We start from the raw sequence: 10,574 nt of genomic DNA, 5'->3' as shown, positions 1-10,574 counted from the left end.
TAAGCCTCCCTATGTAAACAGACCCAATGGATCGTGTTTTGCTTGTGGATCAACTGACCATGTGAAGGGGGATCCCCGTTGTAAGGTTAGACCTTTGGGGGTCCACTCCGCTAATCTGGCCTTCTCCTCCTACGAGGAAGAAGAGATTACAGGAGCATCCTTCTCCTCAGACTCATTTCCCAGCGGGATAGAGGCTGAGGTAGTTTTAGTGTCCCTGGGTTCCTGGGAGCCTAAAGTCGCAGAGGCTTATGCTAGGATTCCGGATAATACCAAGCACTACTTTAAAGACAGTGTGCTGATCAATGGGGTGGATACTCCAGCTCTTAGGGATAGTGGGTGCAGTCGCACTGTAGTGGATTCTACCTTGGTAGACTCAGAGGAAGTTGCCAGAGCTACTCTGATGCCCACTAAGTTGGCTGACGGCCCCCTCCGTATGTTTCCAGTAATACCTGTAAATCTTACTTTAAATGGTACAGCAGTCAGGATTCCAGTGAGCATTCAGAGAAACGTCCCGGGAAAGGTCTTGTTAGGTAATGATCTCAGAGCTTTAGGGCTCGTAGGAGACACTGCCGAAAGACCCTACACACGGTCTCAAGCACGGGCAGCATTGGCCAAGTCCAATACGCCGCCCCAGCCAAAGGGGAAACCCAAGGAGAAAGGAGTCAACAAGTCACGACGAGGGAAAGAGAATATTCCCCCGAGCTCGCCTACCACTGCGGTGGAGGAAGTTGGTCAATCGCCCGGGCCTGACGAGGAGGTGGCGATGCCTGAAGTATTTGACCCCAACGATCATCCTGAACTAAAAGACTTGTTAGTTGAAGGAGGTCCTGATAGGGACGAATTCAGTAAAGGCCAACGTGAGTGCCCATCTCTGGAAGGCCTAAGGAGACAGGCCTGCGCCCAGCTTGAGGGTGAACCTCCTGGGACGCATAGGATTTATTGGGAAGGTGGACTCCTGTATAGCGAGCCCACAGAGTCTACAGAAGGAGACCATAGGAGGTTGGTGGTTCCCCTTGCTGTTAGGCCCTTCCTCCTGCAGTTGGCGCATGAAGTTCCCCTTGCTGGTCACCTTGGTATGAAGAGGACCAAGCAAAGGTTATCCATGCACTTCTACTGGCCCAAGATGGGGGTGCAAGTAGAAAGTCACTGCAGGAGTTGTACCTCCTGCCAGTTGTCTGGTAAGGTTGGCGCGACAATCCAAGCTCCGTTGATACCGCTCCCAGTTGTGGGGGTACCATTTGAAAGGGTAGGGATCGACATCGTTGGTCCCCTTGACCCGCAAACATCCTCGGGCAATAGGTTTATCCTGGTGCTGGTCGACCATGCAACCAGGTATCCTGAGGCCATCCCATTGAAAACTGTAACTGCCAAGTCAGTTGCAAAAGCTTTACTCGGCATATTTACTAGGGTTGGCTTCCCTAAAGAAGTTGTGTCAGATCGTGGCAGCAACTTTATGTCGAAGTATATGCAGGCTATGTGGAAAGAATGTGGGGTCACCTACAAGTTCTCTTCTGCATACCACCCCCAGACCAATGGTCTGGTGGAACGTTTCAATAGAACGTTAAAGAGCATGATTGGGGCTCTGGAGGAGCCTCAGAGAAGAAAATGGGATCTTCTGTTACCATGCTTACTGTTTGCCTACCGAGAGGTACCACAGGAGGGTGTTGGCTTCAGCCCCTTCGAACTTCTGTTCGGTCATCCCGTACGGGGACCCTTAGCCATCGTCAAAGAGGGATGGGAGATGCCCACTCCCCCTGTCACTACCAACGTAGTTGATTATGTGCTAGGGCTCAGAAAACGGATGGTACTTCTGAAGGGCTTGGCTAGTGATAAATTGAAGGCAGGGCAAGCGCTGGTGAAACATTGGTACGACCAGAAAGCTTCCCTCATCAACTTTACACCTGGTCAGCAAGTCCTGATCATGAATCCCATAAGGCCTCGAGCTTTACAGGACAAATGGTCAGGCCCTTACACAGTGGTGGAGCCCCTGGGTGAGGTTACCTATTTAGTGGACCTTGGAAGGCCTGGACAGGCTCCAAAAGTGTTTCACGTAAATAGGCTGAAGGCTTTCGTCCCAAGAGTCGAAATCGCAGCACTGCTACTGGCTTCAGATGTTGAGGAAGAGGAGTCTGAACCTCTCCCCGACCTGTTCCAAAGCGGTCCTTCAGATAGCTCCTTTGAGGGTGTCCGAGTGGCCCCTCACCTGACTTCTGATCAGCAGGCTGAGGTGAAAAGTTTGCTTAGGCAGTTTTCCCCCCTGTTTTCACAGTCGCCTGGTTTGACACCTTGGTGCAAACATAACATTGACACAGGAGACAGTGTACCTACCAAAAGTAGGGGATACAGGATGTCAGACAAAGTACGGTCTTATATTAAGACCGAGGTCAACAAAATGTTAGACCTTGGGGTGATTGAACCCTCTAGTAGTCCTTGGTCCAGCCCTGTGGTTTTGGTTCCAAAGGCAGGCACTTCTGAATTGAGGTTCTGCGTGGATTACAGGGCTCTGAATGCTGTCACCAAGACAGATGCACACCCCTTGCCTCGAACAGATGAGCTGGTGGATACTTTGGGTGCCTCCAAGTACCTCAGCACGTTTGACCTCACTGCTGGCTATTGGCAAATAGCTTTAGCAGAACATGCCAAGGAGAAGACAGCATTTTCTACTCCAGACGGCCTTTACCAATTCCGGGTAATGCTGTTCGGGTTGAAGAATGCACCTGCCACTTTCCAGAGGCTTGTGAATCATGTGTTGAATGGGTTGGACGAATTCTGTCTTGCATATCTGGATGATATAGCAGTTTTCAGTGCCACCTGGGAAGACCATGTAAAACACCTCGGGATTGTGCTCCAGGCTCTTCAGAAAGCCCACTTGACCATTAAGGCTAGTAAATGCCAGATTGGACAAGGCTCAGTGGTTTACCTTGGACATGAAGTAGGTGGAGGGAGGATACAGCCTCTACCCAGTAAAGTACAAGCAGTACAAGACTGGCCTACCCCCACTACGCAAACCCAAGTGAGAGCCTTCTTAGGACTCACGGGGTATTACCGCAATTTTGTGGCAGACTATGGCACCATAGCTGCTCCTCTGACTGCCCTCCCAACTCCGAAGAAACCCAAGAAGGTAACTTGGACCGACGAGTGTGAGAATGCCTTCAATGGCTTAAAAGACTCCTTGTGCCAGGTCCCTGTCCTCAGGGCCCCTGATTATCAAAGACCTTTTATCGTGCAGACGGACGCCTCTGACACTGGGATAGGAGCTGTACTATCACAAGTAGATGAGAAGGGTAAGGAACACCCTATCGGTTTTATTAGTCGCCAGCTTAAGGACAGAGAGCTCAGATGGTCCACGGTAGAGAAAGAATGTTTCTCTGTTGTGTGGGCCCTAAGGAAGCTGAGGCCCTACCTCTATGGGACCCACTTCACTGTGCAAACTGACCATAAGCCGTTAAAGTGGCTAATGAACATGAAGGGGGAGAATCCAAAGTTGCTTAGGTGGTCCATAAGTCTACAAGGCTTCGACTTCACTATTGAGCATAGGCCAGGTGTCCAACATAGCAATGCTGATGGGTTGTCCAGAATGTTTAACCGACCTGAACAAGAGACTCATCCAGGGGTGGATTAGTTCCCCCTGTCCATAGTCTGGGAGGGGCGAGTGTTAGGAAAGATTTCGTAATTGTAGGTAATTTTCCTTCCATGTGGCAACCCCTAAACTTTTTGCTGTTGTTTTTCACCTTGTTCTTGACTTTGCCAGAGAAGTGCAGCCTTCTGCCGCATTCCTCTGGGCTTTCGCTCTTTTCTTACGGGGAAACTGACATGCCCTTAAGACATTCAGCACCGGGGAACGCTGTTTCCCGTAGTTTCTTTTATCATGTTGCGGCTTTAGTGCAACATTACACAAGAGGGCACTGTAAGCTAAGTTACAGCTCTCTTGGGTCTCTAGCCTTCTACAGGCCCTAGATACTCGTTTAGGATTGTATTTGCTCGGTGCAAGTCATTCAGGGACTGGAATGGTGGCAGCGATCGTTTTGTGTATTTTGAGCTCCTTTTGGCGTTCTAAGCGCGTTTTTCGCGCTGAACCCAAAATGGTGGCCTGGCTCCCAAAATGGCCAGACCACGAGGCTCCTTTGTCCTGTCCACTGACCGTCTTGCTCCCTTCACCTTCCCCAGGTCGAGCGACCCGGGGCCTTCCTTATTTGGGCATGTACTTTCCCGCGAAACACGGATGCTTTCGCGGGCTTCTACATGTCTTTTGTGTGCCTCCAGGGTGTGGGCTGGGATGTCTGGTCCCAATACACATCCTGGGTGCCAGAGAGTCTAGGGTAGTGTGAATGCCTGGGACCACCGTGGTCCGTGATTGGTCCACGAATGGTGTGTGTGTTGATGAGCGGATCTCCCATTGGCTCCCCTCCGTTTTGGCGCGAAGGGAACCGTGGATAAGAGGGGGCTGGAATCACCACTACCATGTCGATCTCCTGAGTTCTCACGAACAAAGGAATACAGGAGCCACGTATCCTGCAACCAAGAGGCTGGACTGAGGAATCGCTGGTGACCCGCTGAAGGACTCCTCCTTTGCACTGCTGTCGTCCTGTGAAACCCTTTCCTCCTTTGATCGAACCAGAAGGCCTGTACTGGTGCTTCGACCTTTGGAATAGCAGGAACAGCTATTCTCGGCGACTTCATCATCTCCTGCCAGTAAGCCTTCGGAAGCGTCTCTGGGCCATCCAGTTGACTGACCAGCTTACACGGGAGACCTGCTCTGTAACCGCCGCCAGGTTGTGTTGTATTTCGAGTCCTTGTCACTCTCACACGCTTAGTACACTTGGCGTTCCCAAGTCTGAAGTGAGTAGTGTACATTTGGCTCAGATACACACAGCCGCTCCGTTGCCCTGCTGTGGTGACAAAACTGTGCAGGTTTCTTCGATTGGGACGTCTTTTTTCTCTACACGACGACGAGGTATTCCCGGCTCTTCTGAACCTGCCAGCTGCTGAAACTAACGTGGAGAAGCCTGGGTCTGCTTGCATCGGGGACCGGTGAGTACTATAGCTAGGATCTGGTCGCCCTCCTGCAGTAGCCCATTGCTTTTCCCCGCTGTGTAAAAACAGCACCCTTTTGTCCGTACTCGCGCTCTGCTTCTGCTCACTGTGGAGGCTGCGCTTGAGTCGCGGAACCTGTTCTTCTTCTGTTGTGCACTAACCCGAACTGCCTGACTTCCTCCGAAGAGCTTCTCCTTTTGCCCGTTGGCACCAGCGTGTGCAGGTACTTTGAGCACAAGGCTCCACTCTTCGCAGGGCTCGGACTTCCATCTAGTTAGGTGCCCCTGAAGGCGAACTGAGTCTAAAGCATTATCGCACTGCCTGTTTTCCTTCCCTTTCAGGTGGACTACACATTTCGTGCATATAACGCTTGCGACTGTCGTATTTGTATATATTGTAAGAGTTGGCTTAATATTGATATTGTGATTTTCTCGCTACGGTCATTGTTTTAAAGGCCTTAAAATAAATGTGTATATATTTTTGATATAACAACTGTTTGGAGTAGTTTGTAAGTGATCTTGCTTTGTGTGCTCATTGCGGGCTTTCAGTCACCCTCACCCCTCTTGAGACCTAGTCTTGACCGCCGCGATCGCTACCTTGATTGGTCTGGCTCGTCCAGTGGTTACCCTGTTCCAAGTAATTAGGTTGGCCTTCTGAACTTCTGCGCCACCAGGACAGAGTTCAGAAATCCGTCTTAACAACCGTGGATGAGAGGAGGCCCCAGACCCATGTCCAGGACCCTTGGACCCATTTGCAACCTGAAGCTTGGCCAGTTCCAACTGGTGATCCCTGTCTTTCTGTTTTTCTGACTGTTCGATTTTTAGTTTGGCTATGCTGAATTCAAGCTCCTTCTGCCTAAACCGCAGCTCTTGCTTCTTGAATTCAAGCATAGCCTCCCCATCTACACTGGCAGAGGAAACATCAGACATCTCATCCTCCCTGTCCTCGTGGTCGCGGTGGATCAGTGCAGCGGCAGAACCGTCGGTTCTACCAGTGAGAGCAGCCCCACCTCCTTCCGCACTGTCCTCAGAAGTTATAGCGTCAAGCTGCGCTTCTTGCCACGCCACGATTCTTTGGATCATATCCAATTTCGTGCCTTGAGAGGAAACACCTCTCTCCGCACACATTTTTTTCAATGTTTCTGATTTGTAAGCATTTAAAGTTAACAAGGTATTTGTTTCCATACTGTTAGATAGGACTATGGCCTTTTTAAAGTTATACTACAACAATTCATTACGTGTCCTGGTAGGAATAACTTGAAATCCCTTAGTTCGTGCGCAACACTGGATACCTTCAGTGGTATCCCACCGCTGTACACCAATTTGTTAAGACGGATTTCTGAACTCTGTCCTGGTGGCGCAGAAGTTCAGAAGGCCAACCTAATTACTTGGAACAGGGTAACCTCTGGACAAGCCAGACCAATCAAGGTAGCGATCGCGGCGGTCAAGACTAGGTCTCAAGAGGGGTGAGGGTGACTGAAAGCCTGCAATGAGCACACAAAGCAAGGACACTTACAAACTACTCCAAACAGGTGCTATATTAAAAATATATACACATTTATTCCAAGGCCTTTAAAACAATGACCGTAGCGAGAAATCACAATACAACTCTAGTAAACCAACACATACCATACCAATACAATATATATACAAATACAAACAAGTCTCAAGCGTTAGATGCACGAAATGTGTAGTCCACCTAAAAGGGAAGGAAAACAGGCAGTGCGAAATAATGCTTAGACCCAGTCCGCCTTCAGAGGCACCTAACTAAAAGGAAGTCCGAGCCCTACGAAGAGTGGAGCCTTGTGCTCAAAAGTACCTGCACACGCTGGTGCCAACGGGCAAAAGGGGAGTCTCTTCGAGGGAGATCAGGCAGTTCAGTTTAGTGCACAAACGAAGAAGAACAGTGTTCCGCGACTCAAGGGCAGAAGCAGAGCGCGAGTACGGAAAGGCATGCTGTTTTGACACAGCGGGGAAAAGCTATGGGTTCCTGCAGGAGGGCGACCAGTTCCTAGCTATGCTACTCACCGGTCCCCGATGCAAGCAGACCCAGGCTTCTCCGCGTCAGTTTCAGTCGCTGGCAGGTTCAGAAGAGCAGGGGATGTCTCGTCGTCGTGTTGAGTCTGCAGCAGCAGAGTTGAGTAAAAGACGTCCCAAACGAAGGAACCCGCACAGTTTGTTACCACAGCAGGGCAACGGAGCGGCCGTGTGTATCTGAGCCAAATGTACACTACTCACTTCAGACCTGGGAACGCCAAGTGTACGAATCATGTGAGAGTGACAAGGACTCGATATACTACACAACCTGGTGGCAGTTACAGAGCAAGACTCCTGTGTAGGCTGGTCAGTCTGCTGGATGGGCCAGAGACGCTTCCGAAGGCTTACTAGCAGGAGCTGGTGAAGATGCCGAGAATAGCTGTCCCCGCTATTCCAAGGGTCGAAGTACTAGTACAGGCCTTCTGGTTCGATCAAAGGTGAAAAGGGTTTCACAAGGCGACAGCAGTGCAGAGGAGCAGTCCTTCAGCGGGTCACCAGCGATTCCTCGGTTCAGCCTCTTGGTTGCAGGATACTTGGCTCCTGTATTCCTTCGTTCGTGAGAACTCAGGAGATCGACATGGTAGTGGTGTTTCCAGCCCCCTCTTATCCACGGTTCCCTTCGCGCCAAAACGGTGGGGACCCAATGGGAGATCCGCTCATCAACACTCACACCATTCGTGGACCTATCACGGACCACGGTGGTCCCAGGCATTCACACGGGACCAGACATCCCAGCCCACATCCTGGAGGCACACACAAGACATGTAGAAGCCCGCGAAAGCATCCGTGTTTCGCGGGAAAGTACATGCCCAAATAAGGAAGACCCCGGGTCGGCTCGACCTGGGGAAGGTGAAGGGAGCAAGACGGTCAGCGGACAGGACAAAGGAGCCTCGTGGTCTGGCCAATTTTGGGAGCCAGGCCATCATTTTGGGTTAAGTGCGAGAAACGCGCTTAGAACGCCAAAAGGAGATCAAAACACAAGAAACGATCGCTGCCACCATTCCCGTCCGTGAATCACTTGCACCGATCAGTTACAATCCTGAAAGAGTATCTAGGGCCTGTAGAAGGCTAGAATCCCAAGAGAGCAGTAACTTAGCTTACAGTGCCCTCTTGTGTCATGTTGCACGAAAGCCGCAACATGATAAAAGAAACTACGGAAAACAGCGTTTCCCGGTACTGACTGTCTTAAGGCCATGCAAGTTTCCCCGTAAGAAAGGAGCGAAAGCCCAGAGGAGTGCGGCAGAAGGCTGCACTTCTCTGGCAAAGTCGAGAACAAGGTGAAAAACAACAGCAAAAAGTTTAGGGGTTGCCACATGGAAGGAAAGTTACCTACAATTACGAAATCTTTCCTAACAGATATCACATCTCATGTTATAGGAAGAGTCTCAGGTTTGGTATAAGCATTGAGATATCACATCTCTGCAATCGGAAGTGTCTCAGGATTGGGATGGGAAGGAGTTGGATATCCCATCTCATGTTATAGGACGGGTCTCAGGATTGTTATTAGAATCATTGAGATATCATATATATTGCATGCTGTAGGAAGGGTCTAAGGATTGGAATGGGAAGGACTTGGATATCACATCTCATGCTATGGATAGGCTCTCAGGTTTGGAAAGGGAAGGAGTTGGATATCACATTTCATGTTAGAGGAAGGATCTCAGGTTTGGTATTAGAGGCATTGAGATATCACATCTCATGCTATAGGAAGGGTCTCAGGATTGGAATGGGAAGGAGTTGGATATCACATCTCATGCTATAGGAAGGGTCTCAGGTTTGGTATAAGCATTGAGATATCACATCTCATGCTATAGGAAGGGTCTCAGGATTGGAATGGAAGGAGTTGGATATCACATCTCATGTTAAACGAAGGATCTCAGGTTTGGTATTAGAAGCATTGAGACATCACATCTCATGCTATAGGAAGGGTCTCAGGATTGGAATGGGAAGGAGTTGGATATCACATCTCATGCTATAGGAAGGGTCTCAGGCTTGGTATAAGCATTGAGATATCACATCTCATGCTATCGGAAGGGTCTCAGGATTGGAATGGGAAGGAGTTGTATATGACATCTCAAGCCATAGGAAGGGTCTCAGGTTTGGTATAAGCTTTGAGATATCACATCTCTGCTATCGGAAGGGTCTCAGGATTGGAATGGGAAGGAGTTGGATATCCCATCTCATGTTATAGGAAGAGTCTCAGGTTTGGTATTAGAAGCATTGAGATATCACATCTCATGCTATAGGAAGTGTCTCAGGATTGGAATGGGAAGGACTTGGATATCACATCTCATGCTATAGGGAGGGTCTCAAGTTTGATATTAGAAGCATTGAGATATCACATCTTATGCTATAGGAAGGGTCTCAGGATTGGAATGGGAAGGAGTAGGATATCACATCTCATGCTATAGGAAGGATCTCAGGTTTGGTATAAGCATTGAGATATCACATCTCTTCTATCGGAAGGGTCTCAGGATTGGAATGGGAAGAGTTGGATATTCCCATCTCATGTTATAGGAAGGGTCTCAGGTTTGGTATTAGAAGCATTGAGATATCACATCTCATGCTATAGGAAGGGTCTCAGGATTGGAATGGGAAGGACTTGGATATCACATCTCATGCTATAGGGAGGGTCTCAAGTTTGATATTAGAAGCATTGAGATATCACATCTCACGATATCGGAAGGGTCTCAGGATTGGAATGGGAAGGAGTTGGATATCACATCTCATGATAAAGGAAGGGTCTAAGGTTTGAAGGGGAAGGATTTGGATATCACATCTCATGTTATAGGACGGGTCTCAGGTTTGGTATTAGAAGCACTGAGATATCAAGTCTCATGGTATAGGAAGGGTCTCAGAATTGGAATCAGAAAGAGTTGGATATCACATCTCAAGCTATAGGAAGGGTCTCAGGATTGGAATGGGAAGGAGTTTGATATCACATCTCATGCAATAGTATGGGTCTCAGGTTTGGTATAAGCATTGGGATATCACATCTCATGCTATCGGAAGGGTATCAGGATTGGATTTGGAAGGAGCTGGATATCCCATCTCATGCTATACGAAGGGTCTCAGGTTGGAATGGGAAGGAGTTGGATATCACATCTCATGTTATAGGAAGGGTCTCAGGATTGGAATGGGAAGGACTTGGATATCACATCTCATGCTATAGGAAGGCTCTCAGGTTTGGAAGGGGAAAGAGTTGGATATCACATTTCATGTTAGAGGTAGGATCTCAGGTTTGGTATTAGAGGCATTGAGATATCACATCTCATGCTATCAGAAGGGTCTCAGGATTGGAATGGGAAGGAGTTGGATATCACATCTCATGCTAAAGGGAGGGTCTCAGGTTTGGAAGGGGAAGGATTTGGATATCACATCTCATGTTATAGGAAGGATCTCAGGTTTGGTATTAGAAGCATTGAGATATCACATCTCATGCTATCGGAAGGATCTCAGGTTTGGTATTAGAAGCATTGAGATATCACATCTCATGCTATCAGA

The sequence above is a fragment of the Ambystoma mexicanum genome, unplaced genomic scaffold (assembly GCF_040938575.1).
Source record: "Ambystoma mexicanum isolate Mex_15411 unplaced genomic scaffold, UKY_AmexF1_1 Mex_scaf5, whole genome shotgun sequence".
Lineage (NCBI taxonomy): Eukaryota > Metazoa > Chordata > Amphibia > Caudata > Ambystomatidae > Ambystoma > Ambystoma mexicanum.
The sequence above is the reverse complement of the archived record's forward strand: the minus strand, read 5'-3'. Positions refer to the sequence as shown.